The following is a 12,719-nucleotide window of genomic DNA, read 5'->3' as shown; positions in this document are numbered from 1 at the left end:
TAGGAAAGCATATTAAAATGGGCTTCTGTGCCTTCTGTTACAGTGGTTCATCTCCTTTATCTCTGTCCCAGTGTGACAGGGGCAGTTGTGATGAATAGAAAGACCACAGACTGGACACTGGGAGGCTAGCTAGTTGCTGCAATGACTAAAATGTATCAAATAATATTAGCTGTCTTAAATACCATATGATATCATTTATATGTAGAATCTAAAATATAACACAAATGAACTTATCTGTGAGACAGAAACAGACTCACAGATATAGAGAACAGACTGGTGGTTGCCAAGGCGGAGAGGGAGTTAGGAAGGGGTGGATTGGGAGTTTGGGATTAGCAGATGCAAACTTTTACATGTAGAATGGATAAGCAACAAGGTCCTACTGTATAGCACAGGGAACTATGTTCAATATCCTTGGGTAAACCACAATGGAAAAGAACACGAAAAAGAATGCAGAGAAATATAGACCCTAAATCACTTTAGAGCAGAAATTAACACAACATTGTAAATCAACTGTATTTCAATAAAATAAATTGAAAAAATATTAGACAAGTCTTTTAACACATTTTGGCCTCAATTTCTTTCTCTGTAAATGAAGACTTTGGGAAAACGCTAAAACTTAAAGGTTATATCATTTACATATTATCCCTTATTACAGCAGAACAAATGTCTAAGTATGTTGACCCTCTTTTGTTCACCAGACAAGTCCAAGATGACACTTCCATTCTTGTATTTATTCTGTTTAAAAGCCTGAAATATTTTCTCTTGCCCAGTTAGTTCAGAGAACATCAATGATCCCTTAGGACAATGAACCATAAAATATTTCTATTTCATAGTTATGCCTATAAGATCATAATGACACTGGTTTGTTCTTTTGGTGGGAAGTGAGGGGGGGCATGAGTTTCTGTATTTTTGGTTTTATTGATTCATTGAAATATACTACCACTGTAAACATATACTTACAAGTGTGTGTGCAGATGTAAGTGGCGTGTAGGTAAAGAATTGCTTTATTCACAGGAGTATCCCTGGCATCTAGAACAGGGTCTGATCCCAAAATGCCTACCATGTTCCAGGTACCATGCTAGGCCCTTGAGATATAATAAAAGACTTTAAAGCTCATCCCAACCTTAATCTTTATTTAGCCTAACTTAAAATTGAAAGTTTAGCTAAAATAGTTACCATTAGATCTATTGTATTTCTGTGTTGTCAATTGTTACTTCTCCTTTTCCATTTCTAATTCTGTTGATTTTCATCTTCTCCCTTTTTCTCCTGATGAGTCTGGCTAATGGTTTATCAATTTTGTTTATCTTCTCCAAGAACCAGCTTTTAGTTTCTTTGATCTTTGCTATTGTTTCCTTCATTTTTTTTCATTTCTTTCTGATCTGATCTTTATGATTTCTTTCCTTCTGTTCACTTTGGGATTTCTTTGTTTTTCTTTCTCTAATTGTTTTAGGTGTAAGGTTAGGTTGTTTATTCGAGATTTTTCTTGTTTCTTAAGGTAGGACTGTATTGCTATAAACTTCCCTCTTAGAACTGCTTTTGCTGCGTCCCATAGGTTTTGGGTTGTTGTGTTTTCATTGTCATTTGTTTCTAGATATTTTTTGATTTCCTCTTTGATTGCTTTAGTGATTTCTTGGTTGTTTAATAGAGTATTGTTTAGCCTCCATGTGTTTGTATTTTTTACACTTTTTTCCCCTGTAATTGATATCTAGTCTCATGGCGTTGTGGTCAGAGAAGATGCTTGATATGATTTCAATTTTCTTGAATTTACTGAGGCTTGATTTGTGACCCAAGATGTGATCTATCCTGGAAAATGTACCATGTGCACTTGAGAAGAAAGTGTATTCTGTAGTTTTTGGATGGAATGTCCTATCAATTAAGTTGAGATGGTCTAATGTGTCATTTAAAGCTCATGTGTCCTTATTTATTTTCTGTTTGGATGATCTGTCCATTGATGTAAGTGGGGTGTTCAAGTCTCCCACTATTATTGTGTTACTGTCGATGTCCCCTTTTATGGCTGTTAGCATTTGCCTTATGTATTGAGGTGCTCCTATGTTGGGTGCATAGATATTTACAATTGTTATATGTTCTTCTTGGATGGATCCCTTGATCATTATGTAGTGTCCTGCCCTGTCTCTTGTAATAGCCTTTACATTAAAGTCTAATTTGTCTGATATGAGTATTGCTACTCCAGCTTTCTTTTGACTTCCATTTACATGGAATATCTTTTTCCATCCCTTTACTTTCAGTCTATGTGTGTCCCTTGGTCTGAAGTGGGTTTCTTGTAGGCAGCATATAGAAGGGTCTTGTTTTTGTATCCATTGAGCCAGTCTGTGTCTTTTGGTTGGAGCATTTAATCCATTTACATTTAAGGTGATTGTTGACACCTGTGTTCCTGTTACCATTTTCTTAATTGTTTTGGGTTTGTTTTTGTAGGTCTTTTCCTTCTCTTGTGTTTCCTACTTGGAAAAATTCCTTAAGCAATTGTTGTAAGGCTGGTTTGGTGATGCTGAATTCTCTTAACTTTTGCTTGTCTGGAAAGCTTTTGATTTCTCCCTCATATCTGAATGAGATTCTTGCTGGGTAGAGTATTCTTGGCTGTAGGTTTTTCTCTTTTAGGACCTTCAGTATATCCTGCCATTCCCTTCTGGCCTGCAGAGTTTCTGCAGAAAGGTCAGCTGTTATCCTTATGGGTTTTCCCTTATATGTTATTTGTTGCTTTTCTCTTCCTGCTTTTAGTGTTTTTTCTTTGTGTTTACATTTCATTAGTTTGATTAATATGTGCCTTGGTGTATTTCTCCTTGGCTTTATTCTGCATGGACTCTCTGTGCTTCTTGGACTTGATTAATTATTTCCTTTCCCATGTTGGGGACGTTTGCCACTATAACCTCTTCAAATATTTTCTCAGCCCCTTTCTTTTTTTCTACTTCTTCTGGGATGCCTATGATTTGAATGTTGGTGCGTTTAATGTCACCAAGGTCTCTGAGACTGTCTTCCATTCTTTTTATTCTTTTTCTCTTTCCTGCTCTGTGGCAGTTATTTGCCCCATTCTATCTTCCAACTCATTTATTTGTTCTTCTGCCTCAGTTATTCTGCTGTTTATACAATCTAGGGTATTTTTAATTTTGGTTATTTTGTTGTCTGTTACTGTTTGTTTGCTCTTTCATTCTTCTGAGTCCTTATTAACTGTTTCTTGTATTTTCTCTATTTTGTTGTCAAGATTTTGGATCATCTTTACTATCATTACTCTGAATTCTTTTTCAGATAATTTTCCTCTTTCCTCTTCATTCACTTGGTCTTGTGGGTTTTTTTCCTGCTCCTTTGCCTGCATGGTGTTTCTTTGTTTTCTCATTTTGTCTAATTTATAGGATTTGCTGTCTCCTCTCCCTATGCTGCCTAGTAGTAATTCCTCTTGTTCCTGCCCTCTGCCCCCTGTGGTGGGGTTTGTCCCGTGTCTTGAGTAGGCTTCCTGGTTGGGGGGTCTGGTGTCTGCTTTCTGGCGTGTGGCTCTGTGTCTTTTCTCTTTGATGAGCAGGGCCGTGTCAAGAGGTGTGTTTTAGGGTATCTGTTAGGTTAATATGGCTTTAGGTAGTCTGTGTGCTGATGGATGGGTTTGTGTTCCTGTCTCATTTGTAGTTTGGTGTGAGGTGTTCAGCACTGGCAGTGGCAGATAGTCGGACGAAGCCGAGTCTTAGACTCTGATACAGGGCTCTGTGAGAGTTCTCTGCAGTTACTCTTCCCTGTGTCTGAGGACTCCATAGTAGTCTAGCATCCTGGATTCAGTGCTCCCTCCCCAGAGCCTCCTACTTGACTTCTGATGGAGTAGTCCAGACTTCAGAGGTTGCTTGTCCCAGCAACAAAGGAGTTTAAAGAAGACTGTCCAAGCCCCAGACTAATGGCAGAGCGTTGAGTTCAAGCAAATACTAAGTCAAGGAATCACGTACATGTATAAGACACACAAATACTGAATCCAATAGAACATAAGGCACTAGAAAGACCTGACAGAAGAACCCCAGTGTGCCATCAGACAATCAAAGAGAAAACCAACAGAAATTCAAAACCAAAAAACAAAACAAAACAACAACAACAACAACAAAACCACACACACACAAACACAAATCCAGGGAGATTTTGAAAGCTAGGATCATATATAATAAAAAGCAAGAGTACCACCAGACAGATTGAAGATTCTCAGAATGAAATCAGACAATTATACTAAGAACTAAGATAAAGACAAAACCTAATAATAAAAACCAAAGCAGTGTGTCATCTGGAGAATAAAGCAAGGAAAAAGAGCAGACCGATAATATTGCTTATAAATATATTAAGATAAAATAAACTAAAAAAGGATAGAAGACAGGGCAACAGAAGAGTGTAGTGTGACTCGGAATATGAAAAGAAAAAGAAAGAAATAGAAATGTATAAAGGATAGAGATGAAAAGAAGGTAGGAGAGATATAGTCAGCACTACAAAAAACTTAGCTAGAAATAGAAATAATAAAAAGGCTAAAAATAAAAATAGAATAAAAAATATGTTATAAAACATGTAGATCCCTTAGGACTAAGATCATAATTCATAAAAAACAAAAACAAAAACAAAACAAAAGCTAGAACTGACCCCAGAATGGACCAGATCAATAGAATTAATAGTAATATTTCTGTTTCCTTGAGGTCTCAGCTGTAAGTGTCCTTCTACCTGCCTTGGGCTTTTTGTATTACTCTGCAACCAGCAGAGCTTCCTTTATTGTTCATCTGTAAGCGCCGGTGTGTGGGCAGAGAGAGGGTACAATAGTGGCTCCTTCCCCTGGGAGTGAGTGAGCAGTGGCTCCCTGCCTGTGTCACGGTAGCTCAGTCGGCCATGGTGGTGCCTGTTGCAGAGGGACGCCGGTGCTCAGGTGTAAACAGAATATCTCCAGAGCTGGGCCACTCTATTGACTTTTGCCTCTTGGCTGCAGGTACTCTAGGCCAGCCCTGCCCAGGGGACTTTGTTATCCCTGGGTGCATTAGCCAGGCCCAGAGGGGTCCATTGCAGGTGCTGAGAGAGAGGCTACACCTGTGGCTCTTCCCCCCTGCTTGTGAGTCAGCAGTATTGAGCCACCACCATGGCTGCCCATCTTTCCACTGTAGGCACTCTCTGCTGCAGATGTCTTCTCTCCTGTCCTCTCAGTCTGTCTCCCCACTGCCAACACTGTTTCTCACCCTGAACCAGTTCTCCAGTTCCCATGTTCCAGCTTCCAGACCCCCTGTTCAGCTGTGAACCAATGTCTCAGTCCAGACACACTGAGCTGTGGTGAGGATCCTCCGTGTGTTTCTCACTCTTTCCTGTCTGCCACAGCTCAGCCACTTCACCCTCTTTGAACAGTCCCAAATACCTCCCTTCTGACCCAGGGAAATTCCCCATTGGAAAAGGGGTTTCCCCATCAGATAAGGGACGTTTCCCCGAATGTGGCAATCTCCCCTCTGTTTCAGATCCCCCCACCCCAGGGTGTGGGACCCGTCCCTTTCCTTTCTTCTCCTCCTCTTTCTCCTTTTTGTTTTTTCCTTCTGTCCTACCCAGTTATGTCAGGATCTTTGCAGTCCTTTCTGGTGTCCGAGGTCGTTTGCTGGTGTTCAGCTGATTCTCTGTGGGAATTATTGCACCTTTTGGTGTATTGCTGATGCATCTTTGCAGAGGAATGCATTCCACATCCTTCTACTTCGCCACCATCTTTCATTTCCAACCCCATTAGATCTATCTGGTTGGTACGGGACCCAATTAATCTATTTCCAAGAAACTTAGCTAATATATTTGGAAGTTCAAAAATCATTCTAGCTTTGACTACATAGCATTTTCCAGAGGTCTCCTGCTCTCTGTAGAGATTTGTGATTTACTTTTTGAAAGTATTTAATATTTAGCTGCATGTAATTCTTTTCCCTTTGACCTAGAGGAATGTTCAGGATGCTGAATGTAAGTAAAAATGTTAAGATATTTTCTGAAAGAAATTAAAGGAAAACTTATTCATATAATCACAAAAATTCCAACTAGAATGGAACAAGCTCAATATACATCTGGAATGAAAAGCATATCCCTAAAAAAATACCTCCTCTCAAAAGAAATAAACAAACAAAATGTATGTAAATTTAGGTTACAATAGAAGTAATATCTGCTCATAAGAGGAGTTCTACTGTATATTGAACAATTCAGAGGATGCTTGGAATAACATATACACTGGAGATTGTTGTCACCATTAGTCCATCCAGAGAAGCTGGACCAGGGTGGCAAGGGAATCAGGACATCCTATTTCATAAGGAGGAGTACATCCTATCTGATGTATTTAATTTGGAAGAGGAGATTGATGGAGAGAGGGCATGGTAGCTCTCTTCATATGGAGAGAGACTATCTTAAGTGTTGAAAGAACCAGGTTCGTGGGTGAAAGTTAAAGGAAAGCAGCTGGAGGCTCTGAGTCAGGGAGAGACTTCTAACCCTGAGAGCTGTTCTACCTGGAGTCAAAAACTGTGAGGCCATGGGCTCCCTGTCAGAGCCTCCTTTACAGGCTGCAGCCTGATGTCTCTGTGATGTGATTTTTTAAAAAACTTTTTTATTCTTTAAAATTAATTTTGTTTATTTATTTTGGCCCTGCTGCATGGCATGTGGGATCTTAGTTCCTCTACCAGGAATCGAACCCATGCTGCCTGCCATGGAGTTGAGGAGTCTTAACCACTGGACCTCCAGGGAAGTCACTCTGTGATGTGATTTGAACATTAAGTTGCATTTCATTTAGAATATCCATTTCCAACTGTTTAATGCTTTTATTTATGGTAATAATAGTCATGATAATGACATCAGTTTATCATTTAATATGATGAGTACATTTATGTTCAATATAATGGAAAAGAAAAGTGAACTTACAATGTTTTTACTTAGAAGACTCAGTTAAAGAACAAGAGGAAATATTCTGATTAAGCTGTGTGGAATTTTCAGGGACATTATCACTGACTTTTTCATTAAAGGCAATCTGCAGCCTGTGGCATCGCTGCATTTTGAAAAGTGACTCCAAGAAAGTGACATTACCCTCTCTTTAGACAATCTTCGTTTCAAAGTTCTATTTATTTTATTTTTCACTCTATAAGGAAACTTACAGTAGAGGCCCATTTTCCTCTAAACTAGATTCTATTCATAAATACACATGGAAGTAAAATAAAAATGAGAAGGCAATATATAGTTTTAAGTTTATTAACATGTAAATTGCTAATGCTTTAAAATTATGTGATATCTCAAAATTGTGTCTTTTAGTCATTTATGTTACTTGGAGGAAATTCTCTGTATTTTCTGAAACAGCATAAGCCTTGTTCATGTGTGATAATACAATGTTACAGAGTGCTTTAAAATTATAAGGGGACTTTTCAGATCTATTATCTTATTTAATGTTTGAAATAACTTTGAAGGGTAGGTATTGTTATCATTCCCGTTTTATCAATGGTGATTCTGAGGCTTGAAGACATAAACAATATGGGAAGTCATATGTTCCAGGAGGAGGCTGGGGGCTGGATTTTGACTGCAAATCCCATGTTCTGTGGACTGAAAAGAATACCAGAGGTAAAAGGATGAAAAATGTGGTTTCTAAAATAGTATTCACCTACTTAAATGTCACCTGTGACCATACCATGTGCTTGTTAGGGACATCAGCCTCAAGACTGTCTAGTTATATATGCTATTGAATAGATATACTCAGGAAATCCTCGTTTCCCCTGCACCGAAACTTATTTTCTCTGTGAGCACTGGTTATCCATCTGAGATGCATTCCTGGGGTTAGATGTTTTCAAAAACGTAGAGAAAAATATCAATTGTTTTCGCATCTAAAGTGCTGTTTCCCAAAAAGATAAAAAATAAAAAAAATAAAGTGCTGTTTCCCTCTCCTGCTCCCCAACCTTTCCTTCTTCCCCCGCAGCTCAGACTTCCTTCCAAACACGAGGGCGGAAAGAACCAAAACCCCTGAGGATCTGAGAGAGAAGGAGGTTCATTACTAAGCCTTCTTATGAATCTCTTCTGTGATACCTCCAACTGCCTTCTACAGCTGGAATAGAGCTGCTTCTCATTGCTTCTTTTTTTTGTTGTTGGTTACACAGCCCTTAATTGCACAAAGAGAGCAATTCATTCAAACTATGAAAAATTACTATATATTACCAATTTTAGGCATTGGAAAAACAAATGAATACAACATGTTTTACTTACATAAGAGATGCTATGTCTGTAGAAATAGTGCTAGCAGTTGTTTTTCCTGTTACTCTTATCACTGTAGTTGCCATAATTAATTGCAGGTAACACATTGCCTGCTTACCATTTGCTAGGCTCCATGTGGTGCACACTTACTGGACTATCTAACAAACATGCTTGTGATAAATTCATAAATCAACCCAATGTATGGGTCTTAAGACTACCCTGAAATCTTAATATCTCTACCTTATTCAATTATTGGCCTGCTTTCCAAAATGCCTTTATTCTCTTCTCACATTTTTAACAATCCTCCCTGTTCACAAACAAAAGCTCTCCTTGATTTTATTTATTTATTTATTGGCTGTGCTGGGTCTTTCTTGCTGCGCACAGGCTCTCTCTAGTTGCAGCGAGCGAGGGGCTACTCTTTGTTGTTGTGCACGGGCTTCTCATTGTGGTGCCTTCTCTTGGTGTGGAGCACAGGCTCTAGGTGCGAGGACTTCAGTAGTTATGGCACGTGGGCTCAATAGTTGTGGCTCATGGGCTCTAGAGCACAGGCTCAGTAGTTGTGGTGCACAGGCTTAGCTGCTCTGCGGCATGTGGGATCTTCCCAGCCCAGGGATCGAACCCGTGTCCCCTACATTGGCAGGTGGATTCTTAACCACTGCGCCACCAGAGAAGCCCTCTCCTTGATTTTAAATATCCTGAATAAAAAGAAGCTATCAGAAGAGAACTTATATCAAATGCTCACAGGAAAGATCATGCTTACAGGATCATTGCTTCTTTCTATAGACAGCTAAACACTGATTTTTTAAAAGTATAGAGGTAATAAAATCATATTATTCCAAATCAGGAAATAAAACAAATTTGAGGAACCCCTTGCTAATACGACTACTTAACAATTTACCATAATTTATTTTGGACTTTTTTTGTACATTGCAGGCAAACCGAGGGTTGGCTGCCTCCTGTCTTTCTATGCCATCTTTGTGAGAAGAATTGATTCAATTTAGTCATTGGGAGCAAAGTAGAAATTAGAGGCATTTTCCCTGGGAATCTGGAGGAGAAGCTCTATGGGTTCAGCTTCTGCACCAAAGGGCTTATTGAACCATCTTCCCAACCAAGGTAGGTCCCCAATCCCACCTTTAGAAAAAATGCACATGCCAGCTGCTAAGAGAAGACATTTTTTTCACATTATTGTGATTGCAATAACACTGCACATACAGTATTTTGCTCTTTCATTAACATTATCATCTAAATATTTTCCCCTTTCTCTACCCGGCTTCTACCTCCCCAACTTTGAGTGATTGTACAATATTCCACTGAAGAGGTATCCTCTCATGTACTTATCCATTCCCTCAATTGTTAGACATGTAGATTGTTTTTTCTTTTCTTTTGTTTCTCACTGATCAATAATGGATATTTGATTTTCATTGGTTATTTATTAAAAAATTTTTTTTAATTTTCAATTTTAGTTTTTTTAAAGGTATGCTTGGTTCTCATGTCTGTGTACAAATGTAAACATGACCGAAAGACTTACAAGTAAAAAGCACATCTCCCAGCCCCCAGCTCTCCAGGTCTTCTCTTCAGAGGCAACTATGGTCATCAGGTCCTTCCAAGAGGCGATCTAAGCAGACTCTACACGTGGATGTATGTGGGCCTCTTTCTATTTTACTGTTATGAGGCTATAGGGCTGCCGCACACAGTGTGTGGTTTGTGGAAAGACCCTGCCCTGAGGCTGCTTCCATTTAGAGACTAGAACACAATTTACTCTCATCAAGGTACCACCCATTCTCTAAGCCACATGCCTGCAGTGGGCACAGGGGCAGAGCAGAGGCGCCAGCATTATCGACTAGTGCCCTGGGTGGCTAATCCCATATTTAACGAGTTATCTCTTGATGGAAATTTGGGTTATTTCCCATACAAACTACATCCTTGCACCCCAAAATATCTACATGCATATCTGTGGATGAAATTCCCGGAAGTACACTTGCTGACAAGAAAGGCATGTGTCACAGTACCCCCGTTCACACTGAAGAAGTTCATGACCACAGCTGGCTGGTGATGGAAAGACTTGCCTGCTTCGGAGACTTCAAGCAAGGGGACTTTTCAGGGAGCGTCTGAAGGCCGTCCAATACTGTCAGGCTCTGGAGCCAGCTGGCCTGGTTTCACTGTCCCTAACATTGATTTAACCCTTTGGTCCTCAGTTTTCTCACACTAGGAGAAAGCATAGGGCTCACTTCACGGGGCTGTTGTGAGTTAATTCATACAAAGCTCTTAAAACAATATGTTGAGAAGTGCTTAATACATGTTACCATCATCACTGCCGTCATCCTATTCCTAGAATTCTGGGCAGGCTCTCTGAGAACCTCAGTGAGGCCTGAGACACCGTCATACTTTAGGTCCTTTTGATTTCAGCAGCATCTCAGGTCACTGGATTTCAGTTAAGGTCGACATTTGTGATGAGTTCTCACTCTGATGCCCTGTATAACTTGTCACTGGATTAGCTGCCAACATTTGAGACTCTCTTGGGCTTATGCTGTGTCCTTTCTCCAGGGTGGAGTTCTTCTCTGCCTCTTAGTAAGACCCCAGCAGTGTGGATCGTTCCAGCGGTGTGTGTGAGTGTGTGTGTGTGTGCGTGCCCACGCGTGAGGTTGGGGCATGGGGTGATTGCAATTGTCTGCCTCATTTTCTGGACGGTTCATAGCTAAGATCCAGTTGCAGGGACCTTGCCAGGGTACTGCCACAGGCAAACAAGTGGTGGAAAGGGAGGAGCAGGTGTCCTCACTAACTGACTAATTGGCCTGGCGCTTGACCTCATTTTTCTATGTTCCGAAAGGGTTTTGGCAGTAGTACCAACTCCCAAAGTTAGCTGAATGCTGCATGTGTATAAAACAGTTTGCTGCTCCGTCAGAGGCTGAGAAAAATTGCTTTTCCAAAAGGTGATGACAATTTTCAGTGTTGCAAAGTGAACAAAGGCATTATTTGCAAATTAACACATCAGTACGTGTAAATATAATTCAAGTAGCAGAAACAAGTCATGGGAGTATGGTCAATCCTCTTTTCCAGGTGGAGACGGCAGGTATGTGAGTTGCCTTCTCATTATGGTGTGGCTGGCAATACCCACTTGGGGCCCTGGGCTTCTGTTGGTAGTTTTTGCTTATGTCATTTTTGCAAAATCAGTGTGGGTGTTTGAAGCACTTAGTTTTCCTAGAGGCTGTGTACTTGTTACAGATTGCCTGTGAATGTGCCACAAAGTCAGAGGAGTTTCACAGAGCTGCCTTTGGCCAAAGGGGCCTGTTTCAATAGCTCTAAATTGCTCTCGCTCTCTGAGCTCACGTCTGGCCCTGAAGAGAGATTGTGCCCTTTCTGTAGAGCTTTCATTTCTTACTCTTTCCTTTTCTGTGTTTCTTTTAAGGAATGAGGCTATGTCTCCTTTGTTTCTGCCTGTCTCTGAGATGTGTATGGGACTGAAGCAGTATCATTACATTTCCACCCAATTAATGACACAAGTATTTCTGGGTTGGCGCAAAGTTAATACGGTCTCATTTCTTTGGCTGTCTCCAAAATATTTCCCAGTGACCTCAGTAGGGTCACTTCTGTGGTTTGCTTCTGGTTTCATTAGTCTTTTTGTGAATGTCTTTATTTCCATTGTGATATGCACCTAAAATGCAGTTTTAGAAACGTGTTCTTGTTTTAAGAGCAAACCAGATGTCAAAGCCCTTTGGCTTTGTTGGTTTACTGTCCGATTCTCTGAGAGATGTCAGAATGACCGTTAATCCTAGGCAAGATTTTACATAAGAAAAATTTAAAGAGCAGTAATTTTCTTGGACGTTTAAAAGATATTATAAAATCAGGGTTTCACACTGAGTGAGGACTTTGGTCACTCCAGCCATGTTCACTTTGCTATTGACAATAAGGGGTCATTTATAATAGTAATGATGATGATTCTGTTTATAAGCTTTCCACTGTTTATCAAGTATTCTCATGGATACAATCTCATTTGTCCTCTAAACTGCACTGTAAGTATGAGGTAGAACCATAATAATTACATGCGGCCCTTTTTGAGCCCCTCCAAAAAAAAGCCAGTTTCAAAAGGCTCTACCAAACAGAAAAGGTGGCGACAAATGACCAACGCCATTTCTACAGTGCAGCTGAGAAAGTTAAATGATGCACCCAAGGCCATGAAGTTAAGGGACAGAGCCCAGTCCGAACCCCAGGCCTCCTTACTGAGGCCAGAACTTGTGCTCTCTTGAGGGCTCCCAGTCACCAGGGTCTGCCCGAGACGTAGGGGGTTCCCAGGATGCGGGACTTCCCGTTTTCAAATGGGGCCAGACCTGTGCAAAGCGGGAGGTATTGGCCACCCTGCCCCTCCTTGTCACCCCAACAGACACCTGTGGCTGAGGTTGCTGGTGTTCTTCCAGGGCTCTTCCTCTATCACACTACCCTTACTGACCCCATCTTCTTGTATGGGGGCCCCTGCCAGGCCTGTCTTCCTTCCCCTCATCAGCTCTTATTTTCCATTTTTCTGGGGC

The sequence above is a fragment of the Hippopotamus amphibius genome, chromosome 6 (genome assembly GCF_030028045.1).
Source record: "Hippopotamus amphibius kiboko isolate mHipAmp2 chromosome 6, mHipAmp2.hap2, whole genome shotgun sequence".
Taxonomy (NCBI): domain Eukaryota; kingdom Metazoa; phylum Chordata; class Mammalia; order Artiodactyla; family Hippopotamidae; genus Hippopotamus; species Hippopotamus amphibius.
This window is presented reverse-complemented; position numbering follows the sequence as displayed.